This window comes from Marmota monax, unplaced genomic scaffold, assembly GCF_021218885.2.
Source record: "Marmota monax isolate L192 unplaced genomic scaffold, Marmota_monax_Labrador192_F-V1.1 WCK01_AAM20220418_F8-fsc00019, whole genome shotgun sequence".
NCBI lineage: Eukaryota > Metazoa > Chordata > Mammalia > Rodentia > Sciuridae > Marmota > Marmota monax.
In genome coordinates this window covers 22328732-22347395 of record NW_026695242.1, presented here as the reverse complement: position 1 = coordinate 22347395, position 18664 = coordinate 22328732, and the positions used below count along the sequence as shown (strand labels likewise).

The 18664-nt window shown below is 33.0% G+C and overlaps 1 protein-coding gene across 1 annotated transcript in view; it reads right to left on the bottom strand.

Moving 5' to 3' along the window:
• The window catches only part of Pcdh15 (protocadherin related 15), a 1685700-nt gene that overhangs the window by 1222210 nt on the left and 444826 nt on the right, over positions 1-18664 (bottom strand). The window contains exon 2 of the mRNA XM_058578029.1: positions 1340-1415. The gene's annotated coding sequence lies outside the window, so the exon portion shown is untranslated. The remainder of the gene's footprint in view (positions 1-1339; positions 1416-18664) is intronic.

Genomic DNA, 18664 nt, shown 5'->3' with positions numbered 1-18664 from the left:
ATCAAGAGTTTCTGCGAATAAAGGAAGCCCAGTGACAACTGATTTTTATGTCACATTTAGAGTTATATTTCAAAACTATAAAACTTTAATAATATTGCTATTATCAATATTTTCAAATAGTCTATGTGAAAATATTTATGGAGTGTCTGCTTTTCCACAGCATTATGACAGAATCTATAACTGTACTTCTGGACCAAACTGTGCTTCTAAAGCCTACATTCTACTAGAAGCAAGAGATAATTTGAATGGATAAGATAAGTAGTCAGGTATGGGCATATATACATATAATGTATGCATGTCATGAATCAAAAACTATAATTAGGTATATTTTCTTTATAAACTTTTGATATTCTGAAATATTGTTCAAAAAAAAAATTTTGTGTGTGCCAGGGATTGAACCCAGAGGCACTTAACTGCTTGACCCCTAAACAACGTCCCCAGCCCTTTTTATCTGTTTTATTTTGAGATAGTTTCTCACTAAGTTGCTTAGGGCCTCTCTAAGTTGCTAAGGCTGGCTTTGAATTTGTAATCCTCCTGCCTCAGCCTCCTAAGCCACTGAAATTATAGGCATGTACCACTGCACTGAGCTTATGTCTGAATTTTAACTAAGCTATTTAATTTTGAATTTTCATTATTAGTACCTTGACTCATTAGCAGTATTTTATTTTTGCACCTTTTCCCATCAGAATCTTTTTCTTTTTCTATTTTTATGAATTTAAATATTATTAGAGAACTAAAATACATTCTTCCTCGCTTTCATTGATGTAATTGTTAGCCCAATTTTACCTTAATTCCTATTTTGTTACTCTGAATTTCTAAAAGCCATTTCGTCTGCAATGAAAACACAAGCCTCACTTCAGAAAAACATAAAAGAAAATTGATTTTCATCCTGAAAATGTCAAACTTCTGCCTATAATACTCAGATATGTTTCTCTGCAACAACAGAGTTCAAAAAGAGCCATCGACCTGATGGCTCTTTGACACACAATGATGGATGCAATGTGTCTACTACTTTACTGCCTGAATGTCCTCCAAGAGAATGAGTCAATCAATGAGTGGAAGGTTTGCTTGTTTTAAATATATTAAAGGAGAAACAAGTGGTATTTCACTTCTGTGTGAAATTTTAAAAACTTTGTGATTAAATCTTTTCTCTCCTCCCAGCTTTAGATGAATCAGATATAAATATATGTTCTTAAAAATTTGAGCAATGTCTGGAAATTCAATACCCTATGTGCTCATTGAAATTTCTGAGAGACCCAGGCAGAATGCATTGTTACAATATAAAAGTAAAAGGAAACGATATAAAAGTACAACTTTGAGGAAAACCACTGCTACTTACTGGTGCTGTTGTCTTATCCCTCTGTCACAGTTTCTGGCAACTTCAACTGTTTCTAGTGAATGAAGCTTCCATTTTCCTATAGGACAGAGTTATTGATCAATACTTTATTAAAAAGTCTTGTATTCAAGTTCATAACAGAAGAGCAATTTATTTCCTTATACATTATATACAAGCTTAAGACAAATTATTGCAAATTATAAGAAGGAAATCATGCAAACTTAAAGGAAAGTTTTGGACACAAAAGTGTTGGATAATTCTCAGTTCAAACATAACCCTCACCCACTACAGTTGTGCATACTAGTAATCCCAGCAGCTCACCAGGCTGCTGCAGGAGGGTTGTAAATTCAAAGCCAACCTCAGCAACCTAGGGAGACTCCGTGAAACTTAGAGGGATCTTGTCTCAAAGATCTTGTCTCAAAGATCTTGTCACAGGCTGGGATGTGGCTCAGGTTTTAAGTGCCCTGGGTTTAATCCCTGTTAGTAAAACAACCAAACAAAAAAAAACTTATCCCTCACTCTGTATATTGTCATTTTACCCAGGTTATATTTGTACTTAGGATATGAAAAATTACTTTTAGATACATTTTTGTATATGACCAGTCTCTATCATTTCACCAAAGTCCTAACAAGGGAGCATTGAATAAATTCTCCTTAAATGAAACTTTAAAAATATATTGTTTATCATGTAATATAGATTCAAGACCATCAAAGGACACTAAGTAGATTACTTTTGAGTCTATAACATCTTTTAGGTTTGAGAGTTTTGTCCTATACCATTATTACCTTAGTGTCACAATTTTTATATGTATGTTTGTCAAAGGAGAAATAAATAATCTTATGGTAATGCAATGCAAAATCTTGAGAAAACTTAAATATTACTATTATTCCTACTGTTTTTGATATTCCTCAAAGTTGGAGATTATTTCTTAATTATTCATATATCTTATTATATTTCAGGAAATAGGTACAGAAATAGATAGAAATAGGTATATTTTGTTTCAAACATCTAAACATATTCTTTTACAATTGTGCAGAATATAGGACTTCAACAAACATACTTAATTTATGGAAAAGAAAATCTATGACTTGTTTCCTGCAACCAAATTTTATTTGTTTTCTATAGAATAATAGGAGGCAATTAAAAATACAAAAATGTTACTTTAAAATTATTCCTATAAATGATGTACACTAAAATACAACATAAAAGATAAATAATTATAAAAATCTAGAAGACAGTTAAAGTTCATGTTTACATGAATATATAAAACTCTCTAAACAAAATAAGAAGAAAATTCATACATCAATTTTATGCTGTAAATATTAATAAATAACCTCTTTAAAGGAAGAAAATGAGGCGGACAATGCTCAACATTTAAAAAAAATTAGCAGCATATTCAGCAACTTTTTTTCACAATAAAATTTAAAGTTAAAACAATTGATAAAACATATCAGTAGAACTTTTTCAACCAAACTATGGATGATGTTTAATAGAATCTTCAAAATTTTTCCACTACCACGCCCTGCTCCTAAGCCTACTGTGTGGCTCCCTGGTAGCATATAGGAACTTTTTTTTTTTTTTTTAACAACTTCAAGGCTTCATGGAACACATTTTGGAAACTCCTTACAAAATTAGGTTATTGCAAGAAACTAAATAAGATTGAGTTTTTTTTTTAAGTGGTTTAAACAATAGTAGTCACAATAGGAAAAAAAGTTATTACAGAGATTTCCTGATTGGACATTAGTTTTAGTGTAGCTTCAAGGAATAGAAATAGCCAGATTTTCCCTAAGGGTTCTTTATATCTCTTATAGTGTTGAAACTCCAATTAGTCCCTTTCTAAAAGAAGTTATTTTGTATTGTGCTTTGAGTCTATTTGGTAATACAGTGAAGTTGCCCACCAGGATTTCTGAGTAATGATTACACTTTAATATAATACAGTAGAAACTGTAGAATATTATAAATTAGCACTTAGAAGATTTAATGAATCCACATCAGGAGCTAAAAGATGAATGAAACACTAGCTTGCATAATTTCAGCATACATAAATTGTGATTCTGCAAAAAAAAAATAATTTCATGTGATTGTGCATATACTTTCTTGAAATAACTACAAAACCAAATAATTTCTTAAAATGCTACTTTTTAAAAACATTTCTGTTACCTAGATTAGAAGAACAATAAATCGGAGCTTATATAGAGAATGTTAGATTTTAATGAATTAATAGCTTATACATTTTCAGAAACTGAAAATGTTTATGAAGTAATATCTTAAATTGGTAAAATGAAGTAATATCTTAGAATTAGTACCAATCTCTAAAGTATTTCATTTAGGGGAGGAAGATAGCGGGCCAGAGAGAGGCAGAATTCTGTGTTGCTCTGTGATCTAGATATCACCGAGTCAGAATACTACATCTCTGAGTTGGTTCCACAGTCTAGCAATTGTGAATTGTGCTGCTATGAACATCGATGTAGCAGTATCCCTGTAGTACGCTCTTTTAAGGTCTTCAGGGAAAAGTCCAAGAAGGGCAATAGCTGGGTCAAATGGTGGTTCCATTCCCAGCTTTCCCAGGAGTCTCCATACTGTTTTCCAGATTGGCCGCACCAGTTTGCAGTCCCACCAGCAATGTACAAGAGTACCCTTTTCCCCACATCCTCTCCAGCACTTGTTGTTGTTTGACTTCATAATGGCTGCCAATCTTACTGGAGTGAGATGGTATCTTAGGGTGGTTTTGATTTGCATTTCTCTGACTGCTAGAGATGGTGAGCATTTTTTCATGTACTTGTTGATTGATTGTATGTCCTCCTCTGAGAAGTGTCTGTTCAGGTCTTTGGCCCATTTGTTGATTGGGTTATTTGTTTTCTTATTGTTTAATTTTTTGAGTTCTTTGTATACTCTGGATATTAGGGCTCTATCTGAAGTGTGAGGAGTAAAAATTTGTTCCCATGATGTAGGCTCCCTATTTACCTCTTTTATTGTTTCTCTTGCTGAGAGAAAACTTTTCAGTTTAAGTAAGTCCCATTTGTTGATTTTTGTTATCAACTTTTGTGCTATGGGTGTCCTATTAAGGAATTTGGAGCCCGACCCTACAATATGTAGATCGGAGCCAACTTTTTCTTCTATCAGACGCAGAGTCTCTGATTTGATATCTAGCTCCTTGATCCACTTTGAGTTAACTTTTGTGCATGGCGAGAGGAGGGGATTCAGTTTCATTTTGTTGCATATGGATTTCCAGTTTTCCCAGCACCATTTGTTGAAGATGCTATCCTCCCTCCATTGCATGCTTTTAGCTCCTTTATCAAATATAAGATAGTTGTAGCTTCTCTGAGATGCAGCTGCTCTCCACAGAAATCACCAGCACTGTGACCCCATGCAGGGCTCCCCACCTCAGCATTCCAGTAGGATGCTGGTCTTTGAGCAGAACCCAAAGCCCAAAGTTCTAGCCCACACAAGGCTCGGAGAGCGCCTTAGAAGAATCACCTATCAAAACATCTGCAGATTGGCAAGACTTCACTCTACTCCCATGCAGGTCACTTAGCTGCTACCAGTCTACAGCATAATACCATCGCCCAGCTTCCCCCACCTCACCAGACACCCTGGTGCTGAAAGCAGATTGCCTCCATCTTGGTGCAATATTCTCACCATAATAGGTGGGGGCAGCTCTCAGATTGGATCTCCAGTGACCAGGTACCAGCTTTCCAATCTTCCTCCCTCCCCAGCGGCAGTAACCCAACACAGTATCTGCCCAACAAAGGTGTGCAGTGCGATCAGGGAACTGCCCAAGGGAGCCCTGGTGTAAGTGTTTCCTTAATTGGGAACTGCTAAGGGAAAGGGAGATGGGGCTAAAATTTGGAGCCTAACAGAGAGAACAGAAACTTGGAAATCTCCAGGCAAAATAGGGAGGTAGTACCAGGTGCTCAAATTATATGAGTGGTCATAAAAAGAGACCTGTGAGGTGCAGCCACCCTGCAGGGTCTGGTGGGTGCCTCTCCCTGCTTCCAGGTAACCTATGCCAGGACCAGTCTTCCCACCCTAGTTACCTCCAACATCCTGGGGGCAGAGACACCAGCTTACAATAGACGACCCAACTTGTTGGATGAGAAGAGAAGCAGGAAAGCTATGGATCTCTAAAACTAGCAACAACCCTGTTTTCTTCCTTCTGAATTTGTTTTTTTCTCTCTCTCTTTTACCCCTCTGTACTCTAGCCATCATATCCCCAACATATGTGAAGCCAAGAATTTCCCAAGAAATAGGATTTTTGAGGACCGAGTCATCTGAATAATATAACATAGAAGTGTTGTATATACCATTTTTTCTTTTCCATTTTCTTCTTTCATTTTTCTTTCCCCCTCCAAATTTTACTATTTTAACAATTGTGTGTTTGTTTTATATACTCTACTATTTTCCCAAGGACTTTCTTACTCTAAATTACTTCCTCTTGCTACTAATCTCTTCATTAGATTTCTCTTTCACACATCTTAAGATATATTAACTCTATATCCTTACATTCTACCTCCTTAGCATATCATCCTATGTCCCCACCCACAGTTCATTGTCTGTTGTCAGAAACTATAAACCTTTTTACAAAACTATTGATTATATTTTAGATAATAATTGAATCCAACATTTTTGTACATTGAGATGTAAACATCTTAATAATAACAAATTGTTCATAGGTGGTATATTGTTGATATTGGAATTTGTTAACATTGTCTTTCCCCACAAAGGAGAGGTCTTGGAACCCTAAAGAGCACTACAAACCTATCGGGTAAAAACAGTAACACTCCAGTCCTACAGAGCTGGAAAGGAAGACAAACGAGCAACATGAAAAGACAAGGGAAGAAAGTGTCCCAGACAAATCAAGACACAACATCATTAGAACCATTGGCAGCCACAGCAGAAGAAATTACAGAGAAGGAGTTCAGGATGTGCATGTTTAAAATATTCTGTGAACTCAAGGAAGATATAAGAGAGAAAATATAGGTAATGAAAGATCATTTCCACAAAGAGCTGCATAAACAAATACAAGAAGCAAAATATCACCTCAACAGGAAGATAGAGGTTCTAACAACAACAACAACAACAAAAACAAACAAACAAAAAAACAGAAATTCTTGAAATGAAAGAAACAATAAACCAAATTAAAAACTCAAATGAAAGCATCACCAACAGAGTAGACCACTTGGAATATAGGACATCAGAAAATTAAAATAAAATATATAATCTTGAAAAGAACATAGACCACGCAGAGATAATGGTAAGAAATCACAAGTAGAACATTCAAGGAATATGGGATAGCATAAGGAGATCAAATTTAAGAGTTATTGGGATAGAGGAAGGCATAGAGGTTCAAACCAAAGGCATGAACAATATATTCGAAGAAATAATATTGGGAAACTTTCCAAACATGAAGAATGAGTTGGAAATCCAAATTCAAGATGCCTACAGATGCCAAATATGCAAAATCTCAATAGATCCACACCAACGCACACTATAATGAAAATGTCCAATATACAAAATAAGGAGAGAATTTTAAAAGCCACAAAAGAAAGGAATCAGATTACATCTAGGGGACGACCAATTAGGATAATAACAGATTTTTCAACACAGACCCTGAAAGCTAGAAGATCCTGGAATAACTTATTTCAAGCTCTGAAAGAAAATGGGTGCCAACCAAGAATCTTGTATCCAGCAAAATTAAGCTTTAGATTTGAAGATGAAATAAACAAAAGTTAAAATAATTTATAGCTAGAAAACTGGCACTACAAAATACACTTGGAAAAATAGTTCATAAAGAAGAGACAGAAAACAATAATGAAAATCAACAGAGGGAGGTAGTATTCTAAATAAAAAACTAATCAAAGAAGAAAATCAAGTCAAGTTAAATCACAAAAATAAACAAATATTTCTGGGAATACAAACCATGAATCAATAATAACCCTGAATGTTAATGGCTTAAACTCACCAATCAAAAGACATAGGCTGGCAGATTGGATAAAAAAAAAAGACCCAACAATATGCTGCCTCTAAGAGACTCATCTAATAGGAAAAGATATACACAGACTGAAAGTGAAAGGTTGGGAAAAATCATACCACTCAGATGGATTGCAGAAGCAAGAAGAGTTTCCAACTTCATATCAAATAAAGTGGACTTTAAGCCAAAGTTAATCAAAAGGTATAAAGATGCACATTACATACTGCTCAAGGGAACCATACACCAACAAGACATAATAATCATAAATATATATGCCCCAAACAATGGTGCAGCTATGCTCATCAAACAAATTCTTCTCAAGTTCAAGAGTCAAATAGACCACAACACAATAATCTTGGGTGACTTTAACACACCTCTCTCACCACTGGATAACTCTTCAAAACAAAAGTTGAATAAAGAAACTATCAATAATACAATCAATAACTTTGACTTAACTGATATATAGAGAATGTTTCAACCTACATCAAGCAGATACACTTTCTTCTCAGCAGCACATAGATCTTTCTCTAAAATAGACCATATAATATGCTACAAAGCAACTCTCAGCAAATACAAAAAAGTAGAGATACTACCATGCATTTTATCAGATCATAATGGAATGAAACTGAGAATCAACAACAAAATAAAAAATAAAAATTTCTACATCACCTGGAGACTAAATATGCTACAGAATGAACAATAGGTTTCAGAAGACATCAAGGAGGAAATTAAAAAATTCTTAGAGGTAAATGAGGACATAGACACAACATATCAAAATCTCTGGGACACTATGAAAGCAGTACTAAGAGGAAAGTTCATTGCATGGAGTTCATTCCTTAAAAAGAAGAAAATGTCAAGGAGTAAATGACCTCACACTACATCTCAAAGCCCTAGAAAAAGAAGAACAAATCAGCAGCAAAAGCAGTAGAAGGCAAGAAATAATTAAAATTAGAGCTGAAATCAATGAAATCAGAACAAAAGAAACAATTAAAAAATTGACAAAACAGAAAGTTGGTTCTTTGAAAAAATGAATAAAATAGACATACTCCTAGCTATGCTAATGAAGACAAGGAGAGAATAAACTCAAATTAACAGCATATATGATGAAAAAGATAATATCACAACAGTGTCTGTATTTCCAACACCACAAAATATAGAGAATAATTTGAAATTATTTTGAAAACTTATACTCCAATAAAATAGAAGATATTGAAGGTATCGACAAAATTTCTTAAGTCATATGATTTGCCCAGATTGAATCAGGATTATATACACAGTTTAAATAAACAAATATCAAGTGATGAATTAGGAGATGCCATCAGAAGCTTACCAACCAAGAAAAGCCCAGGATCAGATGGATACACAGCCAAGTTCTACAAGAACTTTAAAGAAGAACTAATAACAATACTCTCCAATTTATTTCAGGAAATAGGAAAAGAGGCAGCACTTCCAAACTCATTCTATGAGGCCAATCTCACCCTGATTCCAAAACCATGCAAAGACACATTAAAGAAAGAAAACATCAGACCAATATTGCTAATGAACATACATGTAAAAATTCTCAATAAAATTCTGTCAAATCGAATACAAAAACATATCAAAAAGATCGTGCACCATGATCAAGTGGAATTCATCCCAGGGATGCAAGGTTGGTTCAATATACAGAAATCAATAAATGTAATTCATCACATAAATAGACTCAAAGATAAGAATCATATGATCATCTCAATAGATGCAGAAAAAGCAAAAATCATTTGACAAAATATAGCACCCCCTTCATGTTCAAAACACTAGAAAAACTAGGGATATTAGGAACATATCTCACCATCATAAAGGCAATCTTTGCTAAGCCCCAAGGCCAATATCATTGTAAATGGAGAAAAACTGAAGGCATTCCCTCTAAAAACTGGAACAAGACAGGGATGCCCTCTTTCACCACTTTTATTTAACACAGTTCTTCAAACACTGGCTGTAGCACTGGCCAGAGTAATTAGACAGATGAAAGAAATTAAAGGGATACCTAAAGGAAAGGAAGCACTTAAATTAGCACTATTTGCTGATGATATGGTTCTATACCTGAAAGAACCTAAAAGTTCCAATAGAAAACTTCTAGAAGTAGTAAATGAATTGAGCAAAGTAGCAGGATATAAAATCAACACCCTTAAGTCAAAGGCATTTTTGTATATCAGTGAGAAATCCTCAAAAAGGGAAACAAGGAAAACTACTGCATTTACAATAGCCTCAAAAATAAAATAAAATAACTGGGAATCAACTCAATGAAAGAAGTAAAAGATCTATACAATGAAAATTACAGAACCCTAAAGAAAGAAATCAAAGAAGACCTTAGAAGATGGAAAGATCTACCTTGCTCTTGGATAGGCAGAAATAATATTATCAAAATGACCATACTACCAATAGCACTATACACATTTAATGCAATTCAGATAAAAATCCCAATGGCATTCCTCATAGAAATAGAAAAAGCAATCATGAAATTCATCGGGAAAGATAAAAATCTAGAATAGCTAAAGCAATCTTTAGCAGGAAGAGTGAAGCAGGTGGCATCACTATACCAGACCTTAAACTATACTACAGAGCAATAGTAACAAAAACTGTATGTTATTGCCACCAAAACAGACTGGCAGAACAATGGTTCAGAATACAGGACACAGAGAAAAACCAACAAAATTACAATTATATCAGACAAAGGTGCCAAAAACATGCATTGGTGAAAAGATAGCCTCTTCAACAAATGGTGCTGGGAAAACTGGAAATGCATATGCAACAAAATGAAATTAAACCACTATCTCTTACCATGCACAAAATTCAACTCAAAGTGGATCAAGGATTTAAGAATTGAACCAGAGACTCTGCATCTAATAGAAAAAAAAGTAGGCCCTAATCTTCATCATGTGGGATTAGACCCCCAACTTCCATAATAAGACTCCTATAGCACAAGAATTAAAACCAAGAATCAATAAATGGGATGAACTCAAACTAAAAAGTTTCTTCTCAGCAAAAGAAACAATCTGTGAGGTGAATAGAGAGCCTACATACTGGGAGCAAATTTTTACCCCTCACACATCAGATAGAGTACTAATCTCTAGCGTATATAAAGAACTCAAAAAGCTAGATACCAAAAAAAAAAAAAAAAAAAAAAAAATAACCCAATAAATAAATGGGCCAAGGACATGAACAGACACTTTTCAGAAGAGGATATACAATCAATTAACAAATATATGAAAAAATGTTCATCATCTCTCGTGATAAGAAATGCAAAGCAAAACTACTCTAAGATATCAATGTACTCCAGTAAGAATGGCAGCAATTATGAACACAAACAACAATAAATGTTGGCGAGGATGTGGGGGAAAAGGCATACTCATATACTGCTGGTGGGACTGCAAATTGGTGCAGCCAATATGGAAAGCAGTATGGAGATTCCTTCAAAATCTGGGAATGGAACCACCATTTGACTCAGCTATCCTTCTCCTGGGTCTATACCCAAAGGGCTTAAAAACAGCATACTACATGGACACAGCCACATCAATGTTTATAGCAGCACAGTTCACAATAGCTAAACTGTGGAACCAACTTAGATGCCCCTCAGTAGATGAATGGATTAAAAATGTGGCATATATACACAATGTAATATTACTCAGCAATAAAAGAAAATAAAATCATGGTATTTGCAGGTAAATTGATGGCCTTGGAAGAAAATAATGCTAAGTGAATTTAGCCAATCCCAAAAAAACAAATGCTGAATGTTTTCTCTGTTATAAGGTGACTGACCCATATTGAGGTAGAGAGGGGGGGCATGGGAGGAATAGAGAAAATCTAGATAGGGCAGAGGTGTGGGAGGGAAAAGAAGGGGGCAGGGATTAGCAATAATGGTGGAATGTGATGGACATCTCTATCCAAAGTACATGTATGAAGACATGAATTGGTGTGAACATACTTTATATACCAACAGAGAGATAAAAAAATTGTTCTCTGTATGTGTAATAAGAATTGTAATACATTCCACTGTCATGTATTTAAAAAATTAAATCAATAAAAAATAAAGTATTTTACTTAGTGAATACTAATATTCAAAAAAACAGAACTATTTTTCTATACTGATGCTTCAATTTATTTCCAAAACTAAATACAGGATCTGTTTAACTGCTCTATATTTTCTCAATATTAGCCAGAATAAACAACAGAAAAAGAGAACCTATTAATTTAAAGCACACAATTTCCACAAAGTACTTTGGAAACAAATCTAAATGAATTCAAACTAGTACTAAAATCACTTGCTGAAAAAAGTATTGTTTGCTTTATTACATGTTACTTATGATTAATTCCTATTATGCAGAAATATAATATTTTTTTGAGAGAGAGAAAGAATGAATCTTTTTTGTAGATGGACACAACACAATGCCTTTATTTTTTTTTTTAACGTGGTGCTGAGAATCGAACCCGAGTACCACTCGTGCTAGGCAAGCGCTGTACCGCTGAGCCACAATCCCAGCCCAAGTATTTGATCTATAAGATATATTGTGTGACTTCTTTTCAGCTCTTTAATAGTATCACTGAATGTTTAACTGTAAACAAACATGTTATGATTTAACTGAAAAACCATTCCACCTATAAGAAAAACTGAATGATGAATTGGTTTGAAATTTATCATAGTTGAAGACTGTAAGTTTCATAAAAGGAAATTTCAGTTTCAAAAATGTTATTTGTAAGAGAGAAATACTTTAAATTGAGAACTCATAATTAAACACAAGAGAACTGAAAATTGATTAAACTATGAAATTATGTTGTATTTGCTGTGTATAAAGGAGTGGGTGTATTCCCGTGAATAACTGACTGCCAGTTACCAGAGGAAATTATTGAGACAAATACCTATGTAGGTGTGAGTAAAAATAGTGGAAAAGATTAGTATTATTAAACAAATTCTGAAAATGCTTAAGGATACAAAATAATATGCTTTTAAATGATACACGGATCTACTTTTCTACTTTCTAATAATGTAATCAATTATTATTTGATAACCATTATTTCATAGTACAGAAGAAATTATACAAGAGTCAAACTTCACAGATATTTGTTTAATTAAATTTATTGATGACAGGAGGGAGGGAGGGAAGGAAGGAAGAAAGGAAGGAAGAAGAGACAGAAGAGCACACGGTTGGACACAAGGGAAGAGAAAAGAGAACTTGATATTTTACCATGGGACAGAAGGTTTTTAATTGATAACCTAGTTCAAATGCATTTTAGTAGGTGGAGTTGAAAAATGGAGAGAAGATAATACAACTACCTCTCTGTTTTGTTTTTTTTTTTTCTAAAACAAAGAAGAAAGTGAGAAAAACATTTTTTTTCCTTTTCTTTTTTTCTTTCTTTCCTAAGAAAGAAAAGCATGGGATTCCCTGCACCAGGCATCTATACAAGGCACACAGGTATAAAGTAGATTTATTTTCCTTTCTTAGTGCATTTTCTGTTTGTTTGTTTGGGTTCCAAGACACTGTACTTCCTCACCTTCCTTCTACAATTCTGGCTGTTTCCTTGCATGTTCCTGCTCACTTTTCCAGCCTTACATTAAAGAATGCCTCAGTGCTCTACGTTTCACTGTTTTCTTTCTTCTACTATACCAATATCCTAGTTATTTTATATACAATCAATATCATCTGAAAACTGCTGGAGACACTACAATTAGCATCTCAGCCTATGTCCCTCTAGCCTCGTTGTTTCTCATCTAGTTAAGTATCTTTTAGTCATTTCAAAATTCTGATTATTTTTTCTTCGCCCAAGTCTCTTTCTCACAGCTATCCTGTTCTCTGTAAATGACATTTACATTCTTGCATGATCCTGAGCCAAGAAAAATACATTTGAGATACCATGAAGCCTCAAAGTTATAATTCACTATTACATTATATAATATATAAATATTTTGTCATACATTTCTGTGTTCTAGGTATGTTTCCAATTTCCCAATAACTCATGTTTTCTTGTTTTTCTAGTTATTCGTCTTACAACTTCATACATCTCTCTATTTTAGGGCATAATAAAGGTAAGTCAGAGTGATACAGTGGAGAGGCCTAGAGCTATTTGTTTTGTTATTATTGTTTAAAGAATGAAAGGAAAGAAGGTAGGAAGGAAGGAGTGGTCAGCTCATTCTGCTTTTTGGCATTTGACAAAGTTCTCTGCCTAAAGACAATCTAATTTACTGATTTATAAAGTTGGTAGGTTGGTTGGACCTGATGAGTTCTAAAATGATTAGATCTATAACTTAAGACAACTCAATCTTAGATTAGAAGTATACACTGCTCCTACTCAAGAATTAAGATGAGTCACTTAGTATTGTCTCTATGCGATTGGGGATTTGATTATTGATCAAGGAAGGAATTCTGTGATAAAGACACAGAATTTCTGAAAAGAGGTGACATGTACTACACAATTTTTCATTTCTGGTTAGGTCTACTACTGATGGAGACCTAACCAGAAAAGAAAGAAAAATGGAAAAAAGGTGGAGAGAAAGGACTTTTTTGAATGTAGGAAATAACTTGAGAAATATTTTTTATATGTTATACTTCAAAGCTTCTAGAAATAATAACAAAATTTTCCTAGTTTCCATGAAACATTCAGCTTACTTCACTTAAATCTAGAGATTTTCATAAGATTAAAATATCGTGTTATTTTTCTTTTTCAGTAAAATAATACAAAATATGTGTTGTCAATTAGAATAATAAATCTATATTTTAGAAAAATGCTACTGTTTTATGAAATTTGGACTAAATAAAAAGAAGAAGACTTTTTGGGGGTGGGGAATCAATTCTTAGCAACTGTAATTACTTCTCAATTATTTCTTAGACTTAAGAACTCATCTCATCAAAATATTGCTTGGTTATCTTTAAATATAAAAGCACAAAAATGTACAAATGAAGCAATAATATTTCATTTTTTTAAAACTAGCTTTAACTTAAAGATAGAGCATAAAAATGTAGAAACAGCTGCTAAGAGAACAGAGTTTTGCCTCTGACCAAAGTGATTAATATATGACTTTGTAGAAAGCTTAGTGACTACTTTGCATAACAAGATGTTCAACGAATGGCCACTTCAGAGCATTTGGATATTATAAATCATTATAATAACAGTTTGAAATCTAAATGGCCTTCTAATACTCAGCCTGCTACAATAGCTCCATGAAATTATTTTCAGTATCGTTCATGAGTGTGCATCTCGTCATTACTTTTTCCTGCTGAGAGCTCACACAGAATGCACCATCCTTTAAATTATGTTTTATAGAATATTTATGGAATCATTAGAAATGTAGCCCAAAAAAAAGAAGAAGAAGAAAACCAACAGTGTGAAAAGGAGAGATGGAGCCTACATATGTTAAAACAAAGGCAGGATTTAATATGTGTATCTATTAAAAGATATAGTTGTTTTAGATTGTCTGGGCTTGAGAAAGCTTTTATTTTAAAAACATTATTTTTTGAGAGTTAGAAACAGTATCATAACTTCTAAACGTTTTTTTTTTTTTAGATGCAAAGGTCTATACAAAACAACTGTCTTGTGAATATTTAAGGAAAAGTCAGATGAATCATATTGCAGAGACCAGAGGTTGCTTGCTTCATTCAGATTCTAGTCAAACTCTCACCTACAAGATATCTCACTACAGTTAACTAATGATGGGGGCTGTATGAATTCTGCAGATCATTGATTTTGCTTTGTAATCAACAACACAAACACCAACAATAAAAATGAGAATTTTCCCAGCTAACTTGACGTTCTTCTTTACCTCCACAAGACCTACTGAATCTTTTTGTTCAAATTGTCAAGGCATCAGAACTTAGTGAACTCTTTCAGGTCATGTGCATGAAAGGCGACCAAATAAAAATAGTTTGCTTCTGTGGTAGAAAGATTATATGTGTGGGAGTGCATGTGTCTACATGTGCAAAATGTGGGGGTTTGAGAGACAGCATATGGGCATCTTTTTAAAGGACTTAATAGTTTAAATGCTCATCAATTGTTCTGCAACATTCCCTGGTGTAGAATATCTCAGATGATCAGAGTTAACTTCATAGGTGAAAAAATATATGATATTGTTTAATATCCTTCATCTGAATTTGTAGGATTTAATGGATTTGATCTTAAAATTGTAAATTTTGTCAATTTATCCATTGTGTTTTGTCAATGTTGCATTTTTTTTTTTTTATGTGCTAGGTATGTTACATTGTCAAAAATCTTTGTCAAATTTGTTTTTTCACTATGTGGTATGATTTCAACTTACAGATTCAATAGAGCTATTACATATTGAGTGCAAGGTAGTAAATCATGATAAATCATCAGAATAGTCTAGAATGGTGAAAAGATTCAGGAAAGGGGAAATGGCTTCTTTTTTTCTTTTGAAGCCACAAAAAAATAGAAATTTGGCAGATGATAAGTCCCCCAAAAGAGGTGAAAAAAATAGAGATTAAATAAGAATCAGCAAATATCAAAAGACAGGAAATATGTGACTGATCTGTTAATCCACAAATAATTTGGGTTAGTTCCAATTGTAGAGATTGTAGACAAGTAGGAGAACAGGCCAAAAAGCTCTACACTTTTGATTCAATTAATATTAACAGATTCATTATTGAAAGGATATTGTATCACTGTTCATTTTTTCACATGTTCATTTGTCCAACAACAATTTTTAAAATCTCTCAGATTCATCAGGTTTTGTTCTGAATACCACATCCACAGAAATGAAGAGAGTACAGTAACTCAGTTAAAATTAATGTCACAAACTAGATGTGAGTATATCTTTCCAGTATGACCAAACAACACAGAAACTGCAAAAGTGTTGCCTGTAAATTTGCACATTTATAAAATCGTCTTCATAGCAAAAGCATCATGAGAGTAAAGCATACATCATACTGGAGAAAATACTTAAAATTTAGTCACAGTTTCGATTTTTCAAAAATATAAAATAAACCCTCTGAATAAATAAAACTAATGACATCATAGAAAATAGGCATATTAGTTTTTTCTTTATCTTATACTATTAAGAAGATGCCTTTGTCTGCCCCTTTTAGGTGCCTTCTTTAAAATACCTAAACTGTATTTTGTTAATACTGATATGTCACTCTTGGTGTTGCAGGTTTATTTTAGGCCTGTGACAAACCAGAGTGATTCTGGCAGGGTGCTGTTTAAGCTGAATCCTAAAATAATTGAAGAGAGTGGAAGTTTCAGGGAAAGACCATTCCAAATGGTAAAAACAAGACAAGTAAAAGCCATGCTGGGAATGTAAATAAATAAAGTCTGATATTCTGTGATTTATAATTCATTGAGTTTTGAGAAGTATATTTAAATGTTTCTTTTTAAAATTCAAAAGTTTGAAATAATCTTGAAAAATGGTTTCATAAAAGAGTCTTACATTGTAGTAGTATTTGAAATAGAGAACTTGATGAGACAAGGTTTCCAAAATGTATTTACAAAAACAAGACAGAAAAAATAGTACTGGGTATTATACACACATTTTTTTCCCTTTTCTAAGAACTGAAATTCAAAAGGTTAATTTACATTTTTGTAGTGTTTAACATGATACTTGAAATATTAGGTTAGTCATAGTCTACAATTATTAAACAAATGGGTTTCCCAAAGTAACTTACTGAGTTCTATTTATATTGTGTTTAATTTTAAGTCTTATTAAAACACGGTTCTTTATGGTAATACAACGTCTTGGGTCTAAGTTTTTCATTAGGAGAAAATTGGCTCCTTGAACCACAATTATAATAGATGATACAAGTTTATAGGAACTTCATTATTATTTTTTTCATTTGTTATTTTTAAGAACTATTTTCAAATTATTTATAATAATTGTTAGAGAATACCAACATTTAAAATTTAAACTATATAAAAAATAAGCTAACATTTGAGAATTCTATGCCAATCCAAATATTTTGTGTATAAATATATATAAGATTATAGCTATTTTAATATTGTATGTCATATTAACTTATTTAAAAAGAGATCTAATGAAATTTGGTTTAAAACTGATTTCATAATTTTGAAGCTAAATATTCCTTTTAAGACTCTTATGAGTTATACTTTTAATAAACATTTGAATTGGATTTGGCCACTTATAAATTTTAGAGTCATATTTTTTTTTTTTTGCAATACAGTTTTATTAAAGGTATTTTATCCCTCACCCTTCACTAGATGCAAAGGTATATAGTTCCACTTTCTTTGGCAGTGTGTATATGTGCTTGCATTTACACACAGGGTATCATAGGTGTTAATAATACAATACTGTCCTTCCTTGCAGATTTTTGTTGACTGAAGGGAAGACCTAGAGTTTTTGCATCAAGTGTCTTAGAGTAACTCAAACATACTAGAAGAGAATTTAACAGTGCGTAACAATCTAGAAGAAGACAATGTTTATAGCATTATCAGTTTGATGCTTTTCTAGCAATGAGGTTATTTATTTCATATGTAGGAGTCAGGAGGTACATACAAAAGTAAGTGCTCCATGTAAGATATTTGGAAGCAAAACAAAAATAACATCACTCTACTAAAGATAACTACAAAAAATTAAACCTGATTTCATAATGTAAAATTACCCTTGTATCTTATCTCTCTGTATCCACCATCAAGACACAAACCTGCTCTTACCACCTTAACACACATGCGTGTTTCTCTGCACATACATACCCTCATATACATGTGTGCTTGCATATACACACAGGGTATCATAGAGGTTAATAATACAAACTCTGGAATTAATTTACCAGGAAATAAATGGTGGCTCCAGCACTGATGGATATAAACTTGGGCAAGCTATTTAACCTATTTAACCCGATACAAATGTCCAGTGATATCTTTGGATGTTACATATATGAACTCCTCCATGGTTTCACTGCCCTATTCTCTTCTGATGCCCAAACACATGGTGTATGTTTGTGCTATTATTATTCTGAGGAGGCAGTTGATTTTGGAATAGTTAAGTCACTTATTTGATGGCAAAAATCTATTGAATTATAGAATTAGTATTAGAATACATTTTTTTATGTTATATATTTTGCATTATAAAATTTACCATTATGAATATCTCATTTTAGAAATTTTATCAAATGTTTTAAGGAACAGTGATATCATAATGATGATGTAATGACATAAAATTGTATCAAATTTTTTCCAAATTTTATACATTTTAAACCATCAATGAAGCAAAAAATTTTGAGAAAAGTCACAAAATGTTCCTGAAATATGCACACAATGTTGCCTTTAAAAAAAAAGTGTTGCAGAACAAAAAAATTTAAAAAAAGGATTAAACTCAAATACTAAAATTGTTTCCATTGCTGTCTTTCAGAAAGTGGGGTTAATA